We start from the raw sequence: 8748 nt of genomic DNA on the forward strand, positions 1-8748 counted from the left end.
CCCACACCTGACAATGTTTAGAGGTTACTTCTGGTTCAGCAGTGGTGGTGTTCAAGGGGCCATGTGGGATGCCAGGGATCAAACCTGGGTGGGTTACATACAAGAAGAGCACCCTTCCTGCTATGCTATCATTCTTTTTTTTTGTTTTGTTTTTTTGTTTTTTTTGTTTGTTTTTTGGGTCACACCCGGCAGTGCTCAGGGGTTATTCTTGGCTCTATGCTCAGAAATCGCCCCTGGCAGGCACAGGGGACCATGTGGGATGCTGGGATTTGAACCACCATCCTTCTACATGAAAGGCAAATGCTTTACCTTCATGATATCTCTCTGGACCTCTATCATTCATTTTTTTGTTTTTTGGGCCACGCCTTGTGACACTCAGGGATTACTCCTGGCTATGTGCTCAGAAATCACTCCTGGCTTGGGGACCATATGGGACACTGGGGGATCGAACCTTGGTCTGTCCTAGGCCAGAGCGTGCAAGGCAGATGCCTTACCACTTGCTCTGACCCTATACTATCATTCAGCCCCTCTTAGGCTATATTTTAGAACAACTTCAGATTTCCAGAGCAATTTGTGTAGAAAGTGTAGGATTTCCCAAGACCCAGTTACTCATAAGTGCCTACTGTAGCCTGGCATGCTAGACATGGTGGCTGAGCCAGTTTCATCTACCGGGGTTATCATTTAGTCTCATCACCCTTGTTCTCCCCTGTGCCCTGTTCTGTCCCATGAGGTGTGGGGGGAGGCAATGGACAGTCTTTCCTTCTGCTTCTATTTTGAACTTTCTGATGTTCTTGGTAGCTTGGAGAAGATATCATGTTAAGCATCCCTTGGGGTCTTTGGCATGGTCAGGAGTGGGAGTGAATAATAGGGCAGAAATATGTCAGCACCGAAACAGGATCAGGTAGCAGGGAACCCTGATGTGTGCCCTCAGGGAGAAGTGAGGATGGACATGAATCTGTCTGAAGGTGGGAGAGATGCAGTTATTATTAGAATTCTTCTACACAGAGACTCTCTCCTCTAATCCATTGATGAATTTATTCTGTCCACATCATCCTCTCTCCCTCTATTCTACCCTTTGCACTGTAATGTTCTTTGACTAGAGGTTTTCCCTTTTCCAACTTTGGAGTCAATTCCAGACTCCTTTGGCTAAGCCATGGTGCTCCCCCATTTCTGAACAAAGCTTAATTCTGGACTGTGAAACTCTATCTTCCCTCACTCTGGAAGGGGCCATTTCTAAGGAGCTGGGCCCTTTCCCAAAACTGGTCTAATGAACGAAGGTTGGGTTCCTACTACTCTGGGAATCATTTCTTCTATTTTGAACAAGCTGGACATGTATTCTTGGAACACTTGCACATATATATTCCAAATGATTTTAGATATGAGGGTGTCCAGGCACCAGGAATTAATGCCCCTCATTCCATTTCTTTTTGCTCACCTGCCATTTCCCACCAACTATATAGAAGCTTATAGTTTGTATGGCCAGCTAGGGTTATGGAACAGTAAAATAAAGCAAATATTTTGCATGATTTAAAGATTATGTATAAGTTTCTTTTGGGGGCCTGGGGAAGGACCAAGAACTAACACTAACATTTGAATCTGTTAGAATTGTATGACTTACTCAACCTCACTGAAGGAAACCTTGAGTAGTGCTGAGCTACGTCAATCAAGAAGCAGTCTGGGTGTGTGCCTAGATCTCTGCTTCCATGGAGTCCAACCTTACAACCTTATAGATAATAGTTGTATTGTCATAAGGATTCCAGTGCTTTTATTATTTCTATTACCCATTACTCTCTATCCTTGTTCTTTCCCAAGTAATTTTTTACTGTTTCTATAAAACCATTTTATAGAATATCACCTAATTCAAGCTTTATAAAGCCTTTCACATAAGTTTCTTTTACTACCAATATACACACAAAACACCTCTGTGTATGTGTGAGTGGCTTAAGAATTCATTTTTTGTTAGATAATATCTTACAACATGAATGTGATGATACATGCACCTTTTCTTGTATAAGAATTCTTTGTGATTTTCTATTTACCATATTTATTCGAGTATAACATGCACCCGTGTATAATGCACACCCCTAATTTTCGATTAAAAATCGGTATAAAATTTTGTTTCATACCAAGCATTGTAATTGACAAAGAAAAAGTTGTTGAACATGTGCGGCCATGATAAAAATAATTTAGTGACAACCTAAACTGATATAAACACAATACCGAAATAAAATGACCGGTAACAATATTTATTTAAAATGCTTCCAAGTCAGATTCATCATCAGAGACACTAAAGAGTTGTTCCCATTCTTCTCGAGTTAATTTTTCCTCAGTTGGCAGGAACATCTGTTTCTCCAGTTTCTTCACTTTCTTCTGAGTCTGAATTCCACAGCAGGTTGTCTTCTGTGCCGTCCATTTGATCGCTGATGCCTGTCTTCAAAAAACTCTTGATGATCATTTCTTTGGGTATGTCTTCCCATGATGTTTTAACCCAGGATGTCACGAGAGATAGGCCAGGTTTCTTGAGGTTTTTCTTTTCTTCGCCCTCGTGTATAGTGAGCAGCTGCAGCCCGGAAAAGGCGCAGTGTGAACTCACAATTCACCTGCCCTCTCATTGGACGGGCCACCACTGCCACCCTGCCCCAGCCCTCGTTTATAACGTTCACCCAAACTTTGATTTCTTTTTTTGGTAGAAAATTCTGCGTGTTATACTCAAATAAATACGGTAACGGGGTCTTTCTCTATTTTCATTCATTTGTCCCCAATGCAATGTCTTTTATTTCCTTTTCTTATCGTATTCCATAGTCAGGACTCCTAGTTTGCTCTTGAATTTGTAGCATCCCTGGTCCCATCGGGCCATCTGGAGAAGGCTCAAGAGAAAACCCTTTTACCTAGGCATGTAACTGTGATGTGGACCCTATTCTAGGGACTTACCTGCCCTTTAATTGAGATAGTGCTAGGTGGGAGCAAGTGTGTCTCATGGGAGGTTCATTTCTGGTCCTTCTCACGGAACTCTCATAGAATTCCATGCACTTCTCTGCTTCACTCAACAGGAAGGACTTGATAAATTAATGGCAACCTCCAAGTCACTGTTGTCTAAAGGATTTCATCCCATGGGACCCAACAACTCATTTGCTCTTGGGAACTTGGTGGAGCTCCTTCGGGTTCAGTTACTTGGAATCTATTGATACTGTGGGATACCAGGGTCTTTCAATGGTGTGAATCCCCTTCTACTCCCTCTATGATAGCACTCAGGCCCAAGTTTTCTAGGCTGGTGCTCAGTTCCTTCCTCAGTGTCCTTTGTAACCTTCTGGGGGTGATAATGAGTAGATTCCAACCTAATCAAGCTTCTGCTTCCACTCATCTCCCTAAGCAGTTGCATTCCTTTCTACTCCACCCTGGGATCCAGAAGTTCTGACATCCTGACCTTTTTGAATGTAGGTCACCACTAACTCCAAGTTTTAGTCAATGAACAATGCCAACTCATAAAGCCATTCCAGCTGTGAAAGCTAGAACATTCAAGCCCAGATCTTGTAAAAAGTATTCCCTAATTGAAAATTTAGCCCAATACACTTAGATATCATTCTTCTCAGTTCATATCCTAAAATGCCACATGCTTCTCATACAGTTGGCAACAGTTGCAAGTCCATTTCCTCCCGATACAGGTCAAAGTGACTAATCATGATGGGGCTGAGATCTATGACTTGATACAAAGAGGGAGAATAACAGGGGCCATAGACTGGCTGGGTCCTGAGTAGATCCTCATTCACTCAGAGTAACAGGTCATAGAGTGGCTGGGGTCTTTGGAGATCCTCACAAATACTTTCCTCTATACTAACAACAGAGTTGGTAAATGAGGGCCAAAGCCCTTGACAAAGCCCCTGACTATTTGCTTGCTTCTCCATCCTTCACCCTACCTTCCTCCTGTGGGTCCCCTTCCTACCAAAAAGGCTCTATTACGATTCTTCAAGCAGCTATTTTTCAGCTCTTGTTCCCCATGAAACATCAACAGGGACTCCCAGAATAAGAAAATCTGCTCTAAACATCTAGAACATGTTTTCTGGAAACATATTTTTGTTGATATTTTACTGCCTATGAACCTGTTTCTGTCTGAGAAACTTTTACTTGGTCCCAGGTATCTGGGTATCTGAAAGAGGTCTATAAACTAAACATGGACTTGTAACAAGCCATTAAAAACATGTGTTTTAAAATAAATTTTCAAGATTTAGTGTGATCCTTCTTTCAGGCATGTGGCCCTATGTGGGTTTCCATGTAGAGTTTTTTTTTTGGGGGGGGCAATCAAAGACTAAAGGACTTTTCTGTGAGTGCCAAGATCTTTGGAAGATTTTTGTTGGGAGTTTGCCCATGATGGCATCTGGAGGATAGAGACTGCTGTGCTTGAGTTACTTTCTGGTAGATCAGTTGAGCTTGAATTCTACATGTCCTGGCTGAGTGTTTGGCATGGTAATTCCCTTTCTGGCTTCTCATGGGTTGGTTTCAGGGAAACTAAGGCAGCACTGGGTCCTATCATACTATGGGCACTACTGAGGCCCCTTGCTCCTCAGAGGCCATGGTTTTGGAAAACTCAGATTTAGGTGAAGCCAACATGAGTGGACGTGAACTTTGCCTCTGGGGCTGTTGTAGGTTATTTTGTTCCCCGGAGAGAGGTGCATGCAGCATGTCTAATGAATATTCAGGCAAGCCCATTAGTTCCTCATGAGACAAAAATGTGGGGAAAGTAATCTTCAGGCTCTGGAGTCAATTTTTTCTTTTTCATCTAATATGATAACAAAAATATTTTCCTTGTGAGCAAAAGAGACACTTCCCCAAACTCATAATAAACAGGAAGCAGCTCTGAGTTTTTCCTGGCTTCCCCGCCCTTTGCTATACAAACCACCTGCGCCCTGAGCTCCTCCAGATAGGCTCCTTTGATCCTGTCCCATGTTCAGGGACAGTAATTTCCTAAGGGAGATGCACCATAAAATTAGTAATGAGTTCAAAGCCAAAGGGGAGCATTTAGCAAGTACAGGTGGAGAATGGGCTAGCACATGACAAGTTCTCTATTTCCATGTGGCATTGACAAGTCAACTATTTTCATGATTGGAGGAGGAAAACTTGCATGATAGATAGCATTCAGCAATTTAAACTATTAACAGAGTTCAACCACTCCTTCTAGTTTCTTTCCTTATATTAGATACTAAAATGAATTCTAAGGCATCGAAGAGCTCCAGATCAAACAAACAATCCAGCAAGAAACAATAGCTGTAATCAAATGTCAATTTCAGGTTCGACATTTTATTCATAAAGTCCAGTGACAAAACGACACAGGAGAAGATCCATAGTAATGCATGTATTTAAATTTTTAACCCTGCAGAAAGTTTTGGAAACCATCAAAGAGAAAATGTCTCAGTTCTTTTGTTTAATCTTCCAAATTCTTACTAACAGGCTCAGGAGTCCATTCTGTCCGTGGTTCTTTGATCAGTTATGAGTTTGAGACTTGTCAACTGTTTGTTCTTGTGATTATTTGCTGAGGACAAATAATTTCCTCATTTATTGGTGCATTTAACGTTTTCTTAATTATAAACATGCTTTTGCTTATGTGATAAAGTCAGCTTCTTTCAAAAAACTAAGCCATTTTGTGTGTGTGTGTGTGAGTGACAAATATTTTTCCTTAATATGTCATTGGTGATTAAAAGTGTTAAAGCAGAATTTCCTTTGAACTGGTTTTGTTTGCTACTGGTGCTGTTACATAACAGTTTTGTATATTTAAATCAATTTTTTATAACTTTTGGTTTTGAAATCACTCCACCTCAGTACTATTAAGGATACCACGTAAAATTATTCCTCATTCTTTTATGATTTTATATTTTGTTTTTCAGTAGGCTACCCATCTGGATCTAATCTGAATGTGAAGAATGGGCCAAATATCTAGATTTATTAGTTTATCACAATTGTCCCAGAAATGTTTCATCAGAAGATCCATTTTCCAGACTGATTTGAACTGAGGCTTTATCAAACATTGCACATTCATTTGTGCATATTCTAGTTCATGGCTCTCCTATTCTGAGTAGGGGCTGTTGTCCTGTCCTCCATGGGATCCCCACATAAGCCGCTGGTATGTTTGTGGATCTAATCTGATCTTTACTTCCCTGCTCAACATTTTCTTGTTCTTTTTGCCCTGCTCATTTGCTCAATGCCCATTGGAATTTTTATTACACTGTGTGCCTGTATTTAGAAGTCATTAATATTCAGAATGGAGCCTTCCTACAGAAACATGCTATGCATCTAATTTTGCACTTACATTTAAAAAAAATTGAAAACAATCCTTGCACACCACTAGAAATGTTAGTGGCAATGATGTGTGTAATGGATGGAAACAGTCCCCTGAGAATGGCCTTGCATATTGATTGGGTCCTCACTGTGGGAGAAAACTGCATCAGTAGCAGCAGAGAAAAACTCTCAGCAACATCCATGCATCCATGATTAATACAACAACAACAACAACAAATGTGTAGAGAAAATGGGACTTTTCCATCAGACAAAGAACAGCCAAACACTAAGACTCAAGGTGAATCCACAGGAAGAAGTAAGACACAATATTCCTATGTCCTGAGCCCCATCTTCCTATGTCCTGAGTCCCAAGGATGGCTCTGTTGTTTACAATCAGCAGCTTTTATTGTATCCACCAAGATTCTCATCTTTGTTTACTCATGGATATATGCTAGGAGAATTTGCAAGTGCAAGCACAGAGCTTAACACTTTACCCTACAAGGCTCCCTGAGTGTCTCAGGCAGAGGGCTGACTCTTCCCTGCTCCTCCCACTCTAGCTCTGCCACATATGCATACAGATGCTCACACATTCCCGAGTAAAATAAGTGTGTGAATACAGACTCACATGGGTACGTACCTGAGTGAAACTAGTGCTTACACACAGACCTACTCATACGTACTTGAATAAAATCAACCCATGTGCGCACATGGACACACACTTACCTGTGTACACACATACTCACATGTATGAGTGAACTCGGTGTACAGGAGCACATGTGCAAAATTTTGCATATGTTCACACACATGCATGAAATTTATGTGATCATACTCTTATTAACATAGATATGACATGACCACACATGCATGTTGAAGATAGTACATGCACGCACATGCTCACATATACATGAGTGAACCATGTACATGAATACACTCACTCAAAAACACACTCATATGTAGTTAATCACCTTAAGCACACATAGTCTGTTTAACAGTAAGAGCACACACCCTGATTTTTCCTAATTCTCTTACACTGTCTTCCCTAAACATAGAAGCACACATCCTGCTGTAATCCCCTCTCACATCCTACTCGATTAGCTGAAACAGAGTCCACACCTCCTAGTCACAATGACGAATTACACAAATAGGGATAGAATACTAAAAGCAGCAAGATCAAAAAGAGAAATTACAGTTAAGGGAGCATTCTTTTTTATTTTTGGTTTTTCGGGCCACACCCATTTGATGCTCAGAGGTCACTCCTGGCTAAGCTCTCAGAAATTGCCCTTGGCTTGGGGGGACCATATGGGACGCCGGGGGATCGAACTGCGGTCCTTCCTTGGCTAGCGCTTGCAAGGCAGACACCTTACCTCTAGCGCCACCTAACCGGCCCCTTTTTCTTTCTTTCTTTTTTTTTAAGGGAGCATTCTTAAGATTTACAGAAGACCTGTCACAAGAAACCCTCAAGGCCCTAAAGTAGTGATGGGCTATAGTGACAAAACTCAATGAAATAAATGCTTTGCTAGAATACTTTACCCAGCCAGATTCACATTCAGGTTGGAAGGAAGAATACATAGCTTCACGGATAAATAACAACTCAGAAACTTTAAGAATCAAAACCACCTTATAAGACAAATTGAAAGGTCTACTTTAAGACAAGACAGACCAACAGGCACACCAAACTCCTACATAAAGATGACACTAAATCCCATGACAACTATCTCTCTTAACATCAATTGATTAAATGCACCAGTTAAGGACACAGAGTGGCAAAATGAATAAAAAAAAAGCTTAACCCTATAAGAATAAGAAAATAAAAAGCTTAACCCAACACTCTGCTGCCTAAAAAATAAAACACATCTGGTGCTCGCTTAAGCAGCACATATACTAAAATTGGAACAATACAGAGAAGATTAGCATGGCCCCTGCGCAAGGATGACAAGCAAATTCGTAAAGCGTTTCATATTTAAAAAAAAAACACATCTGAATAGTCAAAACAAACATAGACTCAAAATCAAAGGTTGGAGGACAATCATCCGAGCAAAAAAGTCCCTTAATCTGAAGTGGGGGCAAGAGCAGTGGCACAAGTGGTAGGGCATTTGCCTTGCATGCACAAACCTCAGATGGACCGCGGTTAGATCCCCTGGCATCCCATATGGTCCCCCAAGCCAGGAGTGATTTCTAAGTGCATAACCAGGAGTAACCCCTGAGCATCACTGGGTGTGGCCCAAAAACCAAAAACCAAACCAAACCAAAACAAAACAAAACAAAAACCCTCAACTCCAAAAAAAAAAAGCTGGAGTGGCCATATGGTACAAATTTTAGGCTTAAAAAAGTTATAAGGTAGAAATATGGATATATAATAATTAAAGGATATGTACAAAAGGAAGAAATCACACTTCTAAGCAAATACACACCCAACGAGATGCCAGCAAAATATTTAAAACAATTATTGACAAATCTGGAAGACATTAATAGTAACACAAT

At 40.8% G+C, this 8748-nt stretch overlaps 1 non-coding gene across 1 annotated transcript; it reads left to right on the forward strand.

The window, feature by feature from the left end:
• The first annotated feature begins 8124 nt into the window (after positions 1-8124).
• Positions 8125-8231, forward strand: LOC126010571 (U6 spliceosomal RNA). The gene has a single exon (XR_007496593.1). It is a non-coding gene; the product is annotated as a U6 spliceosomal RNA (small nuclear RNA).
• Positions 8232-8748: the final 517 nt, after the last annotated feature.

This window comes from Suncus etruscus, chromosome 5 (assembly GCF_024139225.1).
Source record: "Suncus etruscus isolate mSunEtr1 chromosome 5, mSunEtr1.pri.cur, whole genome shotgun sequence".
NCBI classification, from domain to species: domain Eukaryota; kingdom Metazoa; phylum Chordata; class Mammalia; order Eulipotyphla; family Soricidae; genus Suncus; species Suncus etruscus.